The 13,623-nt window shown below is 48.6% G+C and overlaps 1 long non-coding RNA gene across 5 annotated transcripts; it reads right to left on the reverse strand.

Moving 5' to 3' along the window:
* Positions 1–1,913: 1,913 nt before the first annotated feature.
* On the reverse strand, positions 1,914–13,595 carry LOC139042079 (uncharacterized). 5 transcript variants are annotated; one of them, XR_011498315.1, is made up of 6 exons: positions 13,339–13,595; positions 10,528–10,593; positions 6,104–6,295; positions 4,356–4,955; positions 2,892–3,111; positions 1,914–2,220 (listed from the first exon to the last, which is right to left on the reverse strand). It is a non-coding gene; the product is annotated as an uncharacterized lncRNA (long non-coding RNA). The 5 variants fall into 5 exon arrangements; XR_011498311.1 differs by lacking the exon at positions 6,104–6,295 and having other exon boundaries at positions 4,356–4,507; XR_011498325.1 differs by lacking the exon at positions 6,104–6,295.
* Between the last annotated feature and the right edge of the window lie 28 nt (positions 13,596–13,623).

Below are 13,623 nucleotides of genomic sequence, written 5' to 3' on the forward strand. Positions count from 1 at the left end.
GCATTTGAAGGACAGCACACACTGGACCATATCTTTGTTTAGGTGGAGGGGAAAGCAAACAAATCTTAGCACTCCAAAATCACTCCTTATATTTAAGCCTGGGAAATTTTGAAAAGTAGCTAAGGAAACGAAAAAGGTGTTTTGTGGCCAGGATTGGAAACTTCCACTGTAAGAAAACATACATGGAAGCAATGGTGAGGGGGGAGACAGCGGGCTGTGGGAAACAGTGGGCTGTTGGGGGACAGTAGGCTGTGGGGAGACAGTGGGCTGTGGGGGACAGTGGGCTGTGGAGGGACAGTGGGCTGTGGGAGACAGTGGGCTGTGGGGGACAGTGGGCTGTGGGGAGACAGTGGGCTGTGGGGGACAGTGGGCTGTGGGGAGACAGTGGGCTGTGGGGGACAGTGGGCTGTGGGGAGACAGTGGGCTGTGGGGGACAGTGGGCTGTGGGGGACAGTGGGCTGTGGGGAGACAGTGGGCTGTGGGGGACAGTGGGCTGTGGGGAGACAGTGGGCTGTGGGAAACAGTGGGCTGTTGGGGGACAGTGGGCTGTGGGGAGACAGTGGGCTGTGGGGAGACAGTGGGCTGTGGGGGACAGTGGGCTGTGGGGAGACAGTAGGCTGTGGGGGACAGTGGGCTGTGGGGAGACAGTGGGCTGTGGGAAACAGTGGGCTGTTGGGGGACAGTAGGCTGTGGGGAGACAGTGGGCTGTGGGGGACAGTGGGCTGTGGAGGGACAGTGGGCTGTGGAGGGACAGTGCGCTGGGGGGTGACAGTGGGCTGTGGGCGGCAGTGGGCTGTGGAGGGACAGTGGCTGTGTGGGAGACAGTGGGCTGTGGAGGGACAGTGGCTGTGGGGGAGACCGGGCTGTGGGGGAGACAGCGGGCTGTGGGGGAGACAGTGGGCTGAGGGGAGAAAATGAGCTGGGAGGGACAGTGGGCTGTGGGGGACAGTGGGCTGTGGAGGGACAGTGGGCTGGGGAGACTCTGGATGGTGTCATGTAGACCACATTCATTGGTGTACTTATGTGAGCTTCACCACTTAGCACAAACCTGGAGGCTTTTTGTCACTGGCTCATGAGAGACCAATGACAAGAGGGTGGTTCATGAATCAGGAAAGCAGGTGGGCCTCCCCTAAGATCAGTTGCAAGGAGGGGCTGCCCATTGCTGAGAAGCAGCTGAGCAAGGAGCAGCATTTATGCTCCCAAATGCCTGCTGCACATAACCTCAGTAAATCAGTAAGCGAGGCGGGGCTGCACACGTCTCTGGACCAATCCTCACCAACGTTAGCGTGCCGGATTGGAGAAGCCCAGGTGGGCGTGCCTGGCAGGGCTACACTCCCTCTAGGGGAAAGTGCCGGGTACAGACCCAGTGCTGGGTGGCCAGCTTGTGTATGGTTGTGTGGGTCCCTCCTGGTCCCACCCTTCCTGCATGCTGAGCCCCCGCTGATTTGATCAGGTGGCATGCAGAATTAGGGAACCCAGCCCAGTCCTCCTTCCTTGACTGAGGGGCTCCTTCCAGCAGCTCCACAGCTCCCACTGGACTTCCTCTCCAAGACTGCCGAGGCTGATCAGGGCGCCCTTGCCCAAGCTCAGGCCCCCTTGCTGGGGCAGCTGCACCTGATGGCTGATGGGTGGAGTAAGTTGGTCATTTGGGCCACCCCAGCTCCAAGCTCCCATGGAGCCACTGAGACCCCCCCACCCACTCTTGCTTCACCCCTCCCTTTTCACAGGAGTTCCCAAGGACACCCTCCAATTTTTCCTGTGAACTGATGTCCACCTCTGAGCCACCCAGAGCAGCCTAGCCACAGGCTGACCCTAAAACCAGACCAAGGACGTGAGGCTGGGGGACCACTTCCTGGCATATAAATATGAAAAAATAAGCACTAAAGCAGGATTACAAAATCTGTGGTGTATTTTCAGTGTCTACATTAATACCTTTAACGAAAGTAGCAAAAAATGCAATATGATCACACTTTTCATGAGATAATATAAGGTTTAATAAAAAGATATTAATTCATGGTGAGTAGATCCAGAAATGAGATGTACTTTTAAAGTAGTAGGAATCTCCTTTCAAATTTTCCAGGTGATGGGGCCGGCCCGGTGGCGCAGCGGTTAAGTTCGCACGTTCCGCTTCTCGGCGGCCCGGGGTTCGCTGGTTCGGATCCCGGGTGCGGACACGGCACTGCTTGGCAGCCATGCTGTGGTAGGCGTCCCACGTATAAACTAGAGGAAGATGGGCACGGATGTTAGCTCAGAGCCAGGCCTCCTCAGCAAAAAGAGGAGGACCGGCAGTAGTTAGCTGAGGGCTAATCTTCCTCCAAAAAAAAAAAAAAACAACAAAAAAACAAATTTTCCAGGTGATGTATGGGATTCCACACCAAATCACGTTCCATGCCCTTGGGTATCACTTTCCCAAATTGACGCTGGGCCGGGCAAGTGAATGGCTTGCCAACAGGACATTGAAAAGCCTTTGCATACTGGGACTTGTCTCTTCCACCTGCCCACAGTTAACCTGCCTTCAGACTGTAGCTGCAGCAGCGAGCCCACACAAGGCCAGCATGAGAGCTTCTCTCCTAGGCCCAGTCTAACTCACTGGTCCAGAAAATTGTGGGCCAGTAAGATAGCAGTGGCTGCTAGTCTGTCACTTTTGGGAGTGATCTGTGACATTCCATTTGGAAATAAATTGAAACTAAAATTGGTTCCCTTCACGAATATAGTTGGCCTGCCCCATCACAGGTTTTACCTATGACCTTGGCCTTTGAGAAATCTGAGTTGGACTAATGAGATGGCCTCTCTTAGAAATATGAACTATGGAATCTAAGACTGAGCCTGCCGGCAAAGGCAATGGCAACTGTAAGGTAGCTAGTTGGTCAGTGCTGAAGGAGCCACGATACCTTGAAGAATGCCAGTGATGAGGGGCAGACAACACAAGGGGGCAGGTGCCAGCCAGCAGGCAATAGGGCTGGAAGAAGCCAAGTCAAGAGCAGCGTGTGGCCTTCTGGGAACAGCCAACTGCCCGGAGCTGCCTCTGCCTCCGCCTCCTGCTACCAGACAGTCTCCCCCATGACAGCCCTTTGTCTGGGGTGACTGGTGGAAGTCTTTTCTTCCTGGACACTAACAAAAGAAAGGGAGGCAGACACCAAAGTTCTAATGAGATATGCAAAGGAATTAACAAAAAGCAGTTTGCTCAAGGGTATTTATTGTGGTGCTATTCATAGCAGCAAAAAAATTGGAAAGGACTCCTTCAATGCCCAAGAAAACAAGCCTGTGGAGCCTGTGGAGCATGATTCGTAAGGAAGGGTGCCTGCAAACAGTCACAACAAAAGCACAAGGAGAGCCTCCCTCCCAGCACATGCAGATGGAAACACGCACATCATAATTATTGGGAAAAAGCAAAAGGTTATATAAACAGTTGACTTTTAACTATTTTTAACTCCTGTAAACTTATGAATATAAGGGAAATTTAAATTAAATGGAAGCTGTTCTTTGGGGGCGGCTATAAAAAGGGATGCTCAGTGCCATGCAGCACTGCTTTCTCCTTTTCTTTCTTGGTATATATCCACCAAAGTCAGGTCCCTCCCTCTTCGCCTACTTCTGTGCTGGATGGTGTCACCAGGGCTGCATGAGCCCCTCAGAAGAGTAGACTAGAGGACCCAGCTCGAAGCTCACCTTGCAAGCAGCCCTGCGGGCCATTTGGGCCACTGACACAGTACATGCCCTGGCATGGCACCTCACTGGGCACTTTAGATGTGTTATGTAATCAACTTCAACCCATTGTAGGTGATCCCTGTATTATACCCGAGGACACTGAGGCTCAGTGTGGTTGGACGACTTGCCCAATGCCCCATGGCATGTGAGGAGTGTGCCAGATTGAACCATGATAGGCGTTCTCAGTGGCTTTTCTGGAAGAATAACTGTCCTCCACGTTGCCGGAATGGACATATCTTCTCTAAATGGGTGTTGGGTGACAGTCCCAACTCTTGGGTTGAGTGGGGGCCCTATGTAGATGTCTTTTGCAGTTAGTGAGGGCATTTTGGCGTCAAATGTTGGAGAGATTCTCTGAGACATTTGATTAAGATGCCAAGAACGGCTGTGGATGACCTTATTCCCCAAAAAGTTCCAAAAAGCAAAGTGTTATTGTGCACATACATATCTTTTTAAAAGATAATACAAATAGAGCATAGCAGAATGCCAAATGCATCTTCCAGAAACACCCAGGCTCTGCTGCAGGCCAGAGTTTTCAGTGGGAACTGGAGGATGAGGTGATGGTTCAAAGTCACAGGCTTCCTACTGCATCTGCCCAGAGTGGGAAGCTTACTCCTTGGAAAAGAGTAGAGCATGTGATGACGAAGTTCTACCTTATTCACGAATACTTGCAGTGACTTGTGCTATAATGACAGAAAGGCCCAGAGACTTCTGTGCAGAAAGGTGACTCCATGACGCTGCTCCTCTTTAGCGGGTATATGCCATATGCCATAGTGAACAACTATGTTAGTCATGGTGTTTTAAGCTGCAAGGAAAAACAATAATAGGAAAAAAACCGAAATAGTGAGGACATGTATTAGCTCTTGGGACTTGAAGCCCAGGGTTGGCTGGTCTGAGACGACTTCACAGGTGTGCATTCCTTTGCTCTGCTGTTCCACCTTGAGGTCCACAGGGCCAGCTTCCTCCTCAGCCAATCACCCTGGAGTTAGGAAGTCCGCCAGCGCAACAGGCACTCCATGATTTCTTGTTCATAGCCTGGGTCCCACAAGAGAAAGGACGCTCCTTTTCTAGAGCCCCCAGTGAACTTCCTTCCACTCTCTGGTCTTTGGTCTGAATTGGTCCTCATGACTACTCCTAAAGCGACCACAGCATCGCTCAGACAGGGCCTGGGATTGCTCTGATTACCAGACATGGCAGAGAAGAGATGGGCGGCCATCCCTGCTGTGCTGTGTCTGAATGACTGAGCCGAAGGTCTGCAAAGATAATAAGATGATGTTTGCTTTATGTTAACATAAGTTTGGGGTGGTTTGCTATGCTGCAATAGAATATTGAAACACTATGGACAAAATTAAGTAAATTTAAAAATCCACCAAGCCACCATACAAGGTAAGGATTGTTACCCTGACTTTATAGCTGAGGAAATTGAGTTTAGAGAGGCTGTGTAATTTGTCCAAAATCACACAAGAAGCAAAATTAGAGTAGGAACCAGGTCTGTGTGACTCCAAAGCACAAGTTTTTGAGCAGAACAGTATATGGAACCCCAAGCCAGTTCTCCATCTGCTGTGCCCCCTAGGGCACTGTGATAGCTGCCTCCCAGGGTGATGGCCCCTGCAGGAGGAGTCTGCAGCAGTCTACGAGACATGCAGAGATGGGCGCTCTTGGGGAGCAGCTCCTAACTGCTGCCTTGCTGACCGTTCTCAGGAGCCCTGGGGTCACCCCGGACTCTCAGGGCCCCTTGGCGGTTTGGTGGCTCATGTCTGTGCAGCCCTCCCTGTGAGGCTGCTGTTGGGGTGCCTCTGCTCTGGGCATCACACAGCTCCTTCAAGGAGTCCGTTCCAATCGCCCAGGGTCCTATTAAGGAAGCCTTTGTAAGATCGCAATACCATCATCTCAACTGCCTTTGCAACTCTTCATTCCTCAAGGCATTCGCGGACAGTCAGTATTTAATTGGTGTTTGTTAAGTGAATGTCATGTTTGAAAACTTAAAACATACTCCAATGCCACTGGCTGGCTGAAGCTCTTAGCACAAGCTTTCAGAGCTGTTTCACTTCCTGAACTTATTCCTCCTCCCCTCCCTCAAAGATCCCCTGCAGAAGCTGGGCCTCACTGGTCTTATCCTGAGAGAAACCCGAAGGGGCCTCACAGAGGTGCTCGGGACACAGGTCCTACGTAGGCTAGCGTCCCAGTTCCGGTTTGGGGTGTCCACCTTTTACTGTATGCAAGTCTTGACCTCCTGACCCACTTCCTGCTGGACAGAAGCCTCGTCTCATCCTTGCCCAGGCACCAAGTACCTGCCCTGGACTTCTGTCCATGACTGCACCTTGCACCTGCCTCCATCCACTTGCTCTATGATAGATGTCTGAACATCAGCTGGCGTCTCATCACCAGGAGGGTCACCCACCTGCAAGACTCTACGTCTGTGGACTTTTTGGATGTATTGCCTGGTTGTGTTTGCTCTGACCGGTTCCTCCTCTCTAGGGCTGGCTCCTCTCACTGCCTGTTTCTGGGTCTGCCCATCCTGTGGGTGTCTCTGGTCTCACATGGTCAGAATTCCCAAGCCAGCATCCAGTCACGTCCTCAAACGCCCTAAAAGCTAGCAGGAAGTGGTAGGGGCAAGGGGACACAGGTTAAAATCCCTAACTTGAATAAATAAAGGATCTAATATCTTCTTCTAACTGGATTCAGGGACACATGCTTAAACAGAAATGAGATCACATCTGATGATCCCAAAATAAATAAGAGCCCCTTGCCTGAAGAGAGATAAGTTTACGACATTGAAACCTGATTGCAGAATTTGGCACAAAAGAAATCGCATTAGATCACACATTTATATAATTGGTTACATGGAAAGTAATAAAATGACAGCAAATGACAGTGGAGACAGCTAGGATAGTGGAAGAAGGTGAGACTTGGGTCAGACAAATGGCTTCAAATCTCAGCCCTGTTGTTTACTGGTTAAGTGACCTTGAGAAAGTCACATAGCTTCCCTGAGTCAGCTTCCTCGACTGTAAGATTGAAACAATAATGTTTAACTCAAAATTTATTGCTAGGATTAACTGAAATATGTATAAAGTGCCTGGTATGGTGTACAGTAGGAAGGATGCATCATATATCCATCACCTGCCTATGGTGAGGCAAATATTAAGAAATGCTGCTTGTTTTGGGGATGAAGGAGAAAAAGAAAAAAGAGGGGGAGATGAAATAAAGAGTAAGGGGAAGAAGAAGAAGAGAAAATATTGAGTTTATCCCAGAAAAATCTGTCATATACAGATGCTGCATCTTTAAACTGCTTGAGTTCTAAATAATAATGACCCTGTAAATAATAATGACTTACATCGGAATAAACAAGAAAGGCTGTACATTACATCACAATTTTCCACCATGCAATTGTAACATTCACACTTGTCAGACAAAAGCACTGGTCCCAGGATGGATGCACCCGATCACCCTCCACCTGGACAGGTCTTCCTGTCACCATGCACCGGGTGCGGGATCCTTGGTCAAGCCCCTCTCCAGGATTAGCTGTTCTATTTTCTGTGTAGTCTCACATCACTTGCAGGCAGGTTAATCCTCTTAAAGACTGTGTGCTGACTATCTGAATTAGTTTCTGGTTTTAACAACTTAAACTTCAACTCTAAGATGTTACCTTAAAAACTTACAACCCCTAACCTTCTCACACACCATGGAAGTTAGGCTAATGCTAAATCTTCAAAAACTCTAAATAAATTTTACCAATTAAATAGTTTTGTTCTTATTTTGGATTCTCCTATTCGGTCTGGAACTTTGGTTACTAAATCCATCAAGTATATTGGGCTGGGAATATATTTCATTAAGTAAAATTTGTATGAGATTAGTGTTAATTAACTTCTAACTGAATTAAAGGGCTGAATCCACTTTTTTTAAGTTGCTGAAAAGGAGCTCATGTTTTAGAGGCATAACTAGGTTTAAATATCTCAGGATTCAGAATTGCACGTCATCCCTCAGACCCTAATTCCCAGGCTATATTTTATTAGGAAGCTACTTCTAAAGCAGGAGGGGTCTCAGCTTTCCATTGCTGTAAGGGTCAGAGGGTGACTGAGGGAGAGTGGAAAATGCCTGGGTCCTGGATGATGCTGGTGAGCTCTGCTCTGTTCCTGCAGCCCAAGGCGTCCCGGGAGGCACAGCATTCTTTCAATTAAGACGGAGGCGTCTCAGAAAGGGCGCCAGGAGGCAGGCTGCTCCGTGATGGGGATTTCCCTGCTCTGGCCACAGGCCACGTGGAAGGAGGAGCAGAGTGGCCACAAGCTCTGCCCAAATTCTCCCTCCCTATGTGTCAGGCACCAAGCTCGCCATTGCCCATGGTCTCCATTGTTTCATCTAAGTCCAGAGCCACCAGAGGGGTCACAGGAGAAACTGAGCCTTGGAGAAATGTGTCACTTTCAGGAGTGCATTAGTGGCTTTCTCAGCCGTAAGACACTGAAGCAAGACTCCAGGGCAGCGCAGCTGACCCTGAGGCTCTCTCACTCTCCTGCCACACATCCTGAGGCAGGGTGTGATCTCAAGCTGACAGGGGCTGCCTTTGCATGAAGCAGCCGGGTGTTAAGCTGTGTGCACCACGGAGAGGCCTCCTCAGCTGCTCGGCCCCAGAGGACTGCTGCCACCGGGAATAGGGCCCATGCTGCCAGATGCACTGATTTTTCAAGGGAAGCTAAGATTGTGATTTTATGGGAAAGATTCAGACTTTTAACCCTTTCCTAAAAATTTTAAGGACAGTATAGAATATCCCCCTATTACCTCCCCACCTTCCCAAAAACACTAACAGAAAATAGGTTGGCCACAATCAACTCAAGTGCACAGGCTGCCTGTTTGAGACCTCCCTGTGTTTCCACAGGAGCCTCTCCTCTCCATCCCCCAGCACTTCTCCAGCTCTGCCAAGAATCTCCAGTTCCACCATGAGCCATGCTGCCCACCTCCAATGTTTAGAACCTTTTCTCTCCTCCGTCTCAACCCACCATCGTCCCCACTTGCAAAAGTCTCTAGCTGTTCTCCTGGGTCCACACTGAAGCCAGACTGAGCTTTTGATGACACGACTGGGATCCTCTAATGGCAGAGGGTACATCACCTAGGGGGACAGGTGATCATTGCATGCAAAATAAACCAAAACAAAACCTTGACCCTTACCTCAGGTCATCTGTAAAAATGAACTCACATTGGATTATACATCTAAATGCAGGAACTTAAAACTATAACACTTCTAGAAGGAAACATAGAAGAAAAGGGGTGCAGCCTGGGGTTAGGCGAGAACTTCTTAGCTGGGATACAAAAAGCAAATCGCAGAAGGATAAAGTGATAATTTTTAACCTACAAAATTAAAAACTTCTGCTCTTTGACACTGTTAAAAAAATGAAAAAAGACTGGGAGAAAACATCTGCAAAACATATATCTGCTAACGTACTGGTATCCAGAATACATAAAGAGCTCTCAGAACTTCAATGTTAACAAAACAAACACTGCAATAAAAACAAGTCACAGATTTATACTTTAGAAAAGAATGCATATGCATTGCAAGTAAACCCGTGAAAAAGTGCCGAACATTATGTGCTATGAGGAAAATGCAAATTAAAATCAGAATGAGATACCATTACACACCAATTGGGATGGCCAAAATTAAAAAGACTGGTAATACTGAGTGTTGGTGAAGATGCAGAACAAATGGAACACACGTTTTCGGTGTGGCTGCAAATGGTATGGTCACTTTGAAAATAGTTTGGCATTTTTTATAAAGCTAAACCCATTTCATATGACCCTGCAATCTTGCTCCTATTTACCCAGGAGAGATGAAAACTTATGTTCCCAGAACAACGTGTGTAGCAGTTTTATTCAGAATTTCCCCAAACTGGGACTAGCCCAAAGTTCCACCAGCCAGTGAATGGACAAACAAATTGAGGTACATCCATACGTGGAATAGCAATCAGCATTAAAAAGGAATAAGCTACTGATTCATGGAGCAACATGGATGAATCTCAAAAGCATTATGCAAAGTGACAAAAGCCAGACACAAAAGACTACATACTGTGTGATTCCATTCATACGACAGTCTTGAAAAGGCTAATCTATGAGGACAGAAAGCAGATCAGTGGCTGCGGGGAGTGGAGAGGGTGACATTGAAAGGGGCCCAGAGAACCTTTTGGGGTGATGAACTGTTCTCTATCATCACTGGCCCTGTGGTTACACAGCTATATACCTTTCCAAAACTCCCCAAAGTGTGATTTTCCTTGAAGGCAAATTAAATCTCAACAAACCAGACTTAAGAAACACCCTTCAGTGAGCGCCTGTTTTTGTTGTAAAGTCATTTTGATTCAAGCTACCTCAGGAAGAGGAGAGTTTATATTAAGACATCATAAGCAAAATAGATTTCCATGGAAATCTAAAATGAGAGTTGCAGTAGCCCAGGCCAGGGGAGACAGGAGACAGAGGGCATCTATTTGGGGATTGCTTTTGATACCTCCCTTCACATACCGAGCTCAGCTCAGCTGCAGAGCTGGTTTCCACTGTCCAGACCCCTCCAGCACCTCTGGTTCAGAATCCCAGGTGCAGGCATCTGACTGCCATCCTTCTGCCCACTGGCAAACCTACAGAATGGGAATCTTCTGGCCAAGTGTCATCTCCCAAGCAATCAAGTACTATGTAGAGACCAAGGAAAGGCGGGATTGCTGGGGGACTATGGATAGTTCCACTTTGGGGCAAACTGTGTTGGTAGGCCCCATGAAGAGCAGATTTCATACCCTCCATCACCATTGGGATAAAGTAGAATCGCCTGCCCATGACAAGTAAGTCCCTTCTTACCTTTCCAGACTGATCTCCTGTCAAGTCCCCTGATGCCTCATGTCCTCCAGCCCCAGGCCCAGCATCCTATGACGAAATATAACTACTTGAAAATTCTTTCTTGGATTTGGTGAGGCCCCTCCCTAGACCTGGAAGTCCTTTTGTTTTAGATCCTATCTGCAGAACTTACCATCTTGGATGCTCCAGGACTCCACTGGGGCATTGCCACCACTGGGAAGACTTCCTTGAATGCTGCCAGGCTCCCCACCTCTCTACTGGGGTGTGGGAGGGCCTGTATTTTTCTTGCTTAGAAGATTCAAAGAATCCCCATGTTTGGAATACTGGTGCACATGCAGATCCTGGGGAAGTCTGTTAAAAATGCAGACTGACCCTGAGGGGTAAACTCTGTTGGGTGGAGGTGGGGGCGGGTCCAGGGGTTCTGAGGCAGACATTAAGATTGCATTATGATTGCAGATCAATCCCTGGCCCACGGTGAGGGTGTGGGCAGGCAGTCCTCAGTGCCATTGACCACTGGTTTCCAGCTCTGCCAGGTGCATGTGCACCACCTGCCTCCAGGGGGCCTCGCCCCAAGGGAGCAGACGTGAGGGCCACTTCTGGTCCGAGCATTTCACTTCCAGGGTGCTGTTTCTTGTTCTCTTTTTCTTTGCCAAGGCTGCTGGCAATGTCTGAGATGGTGCCTGGGTCCCAGGGCGCATCATTCATTTACTCCATTCATTTGCTCAACTGATAAATTCATTTGCATGATACTCTTTCCCACTGATGCCTTATTTCACTGAGTGCCTGCTCAGTGCCACGCGCTCCCCCTGCTGGGATAACACTAGGGAACGAAACGCGATTATCCTTGTCCCATGCTTAGAGTCAACAGAGGACGCAGATATTAATCAGTTTGTTACTAAGTATAATGAGAGTCTATCAGATTCTCTACTTTCAGCTGAAGGAATCTTCCAGCACACGCTTGGATAATTGAACTCCTCAGTAACATGAAATACTGTTTCCTGTCCTGACACCTAATTACGGCGGTACATTCCTTTGTGAAGCTCTTGAACACAAAGCCACATGTCCTTGTCCCTGTAGGCTGAGTTCTCCAGGGTAATTTATACACTGCATGGCGGTATTCCACCCTGGCTTCCATCCTTCTGAGAGGGAGCATGTGGCCAGTGGGCATTTGGAATTTGTAGCAGGGGAAGGCACTGAGGTACAATCTATCCACAGGATTGGCTCAGCCAGGATCACTGCACTGAGGACAGCTGCAGCTTTACAGCCACAACAGGAGTGACAAGTTCATGAACTTGTATCATAAAGTGGTACTGAATGGGCCCTGCCCAGAAGGGAGAGGCATGCATGGATGTCTACGCAGCGCCGGGAAATGTGGAGAATGAGGGCCCATCCTGGGAATTCCAGGCATCGATGTCAGCATGGAAACACTTTAAGATGTTTATTTTGGTCCCTTTTCAGTGAACAGTAATGTTTGAAAACCCATACTTTTTGAGACAGCTAAATGCAATACTCAACCCTGGCCTGGATCTTGTGATGGAGGGGAAAGCAATACTATAAAGGACATTATCAGATCAACTGGCAAAATTGGAAGATGAACCTAGATTAGATACAATATAAATTTATGAATTTGGTAACTGTACTGTGGTTATGTAAGACATATCAAAGTATATAGGGGTAAGGGGTTACAGAGTATGGAACTTGCCTACAAATGATTTAGAAAAATACGTCTATGTATATAGATACTTTTCAAACATCTATAAAAGCCCCATGCCTGTCAGGCTTTCTGGCTGGTGCAGGCATTCTTTGCTGATCTGAGCCTTCAGCAAAGCTGTAAGGTTCAAAGCTTATACACTTGTGTGAAGATGGCCAAAATCGAGTTTTGTCTTCTTTGATTTTCTCTTGATCCTTTGTCTATAACTGGAGTCCTTGTGTTCTGTTCTCCCAGGAATCTAAGCTCCTTCCCATCATTCCCTCTAGATTTTCATCCTTTGGTTTTTTGAGCTTGGACCAATGGGTAGACATTTTCAGAGGGAGGCCTATTTCAGTTATACGAAAGGATGACCTTTCATCAATACATTCGTCCAAAGGTGGAAAAGGCAGGAGCTATAAAAAGTGCCATAAAGGGCTTTGGCACAATCCTTACTCTGCACTTACCAGCTACTTGACCTTCAGCAAGTTAGTTAACCTCTGGGAGATTCGGTTGCCCAGTCTGTACAGTGGGCATGCCCCAGTAACAACCTCAGAGGCCAGAGTGGGGGTTACATAAGAGGATTAATGAATGTTTGGCACAAAATGTGTGCTCAGTAAAGGTTAGTTATTATTGTAGCTGTTTTTATAACAGCAAGACCCAGGAAAAGACATAATTATTGTTATTATCTTATTTGTATTATAATTTTGATTCGGTAGAGACAATAATAATATTAATGACAATGGAGTTTCTTCGCGCCAGTCACTTTATGTTACAGGTACTATCTCATTTAACCCCCAGGACATCACTTTCAAGTGGGTTTATAAGCCCATTTCAAAGATACGGACATCGAGGCTTGGCAGTATTAAGAAAATAGGTAGGGCCTCCCCACTCCACCCATACTCCAGTGCTCACATGCAGATAGGGAAACCGAGGCTCAAAGAGGTGAGGCCCCAGACCTGGCTGGCTGTGAGCAGACACTGCAGGTTCCCCCTTTCCGGGCGGGGACCACCTGCGCACGACAGAGACTGGGCAGCCACAACTCATCCATCCGTCCTTCTGTTACGCCCAGGATAAAGGATTTGGACCGCAGAGCTAATACTTTGAGTTTCAAGGAATTCGCTTACAAATTGCCTTTCGGAATAGGTCGGATGTGTCTTTCGCGGGCGCCGGAGCCTGGGCTGTCGGGGTCGCGTGTCCGGGGTTCCCGGGTGGCAGGGCGAGAGTCCGGGCGCCCACGCCCGGCTGCTCGCCCCCCGCGCCGGCCCGGGCTGCGGTCGCCCTGAGGGTCAGGCCCCGCGCCCCGCCCTGTGTCCAGGCGGCGGCTCCGCCCGCGCTGGCGGCCGCCGAGCGGTCCCGGCGGCGGCGGCGGCGGGAGGAGGAGCAGGAAAAGCGGCCGGGGGAGGAGGCGG

The sequence above is a fragment of the Equus asinus genome, chromosome 1, assembly GCF_041296235.1.
Source record: "Equus asinus isolate D_3611 breed Donkey chromosome 1, EquAss-T2T_v2, whole genome shotgun sequence".
Taxonomy (NCBI): Eukaryota; Metazoa; Chordata; class Mammalia; order Perissodactyla; family Equidae; genus Equus; species Equus asinus.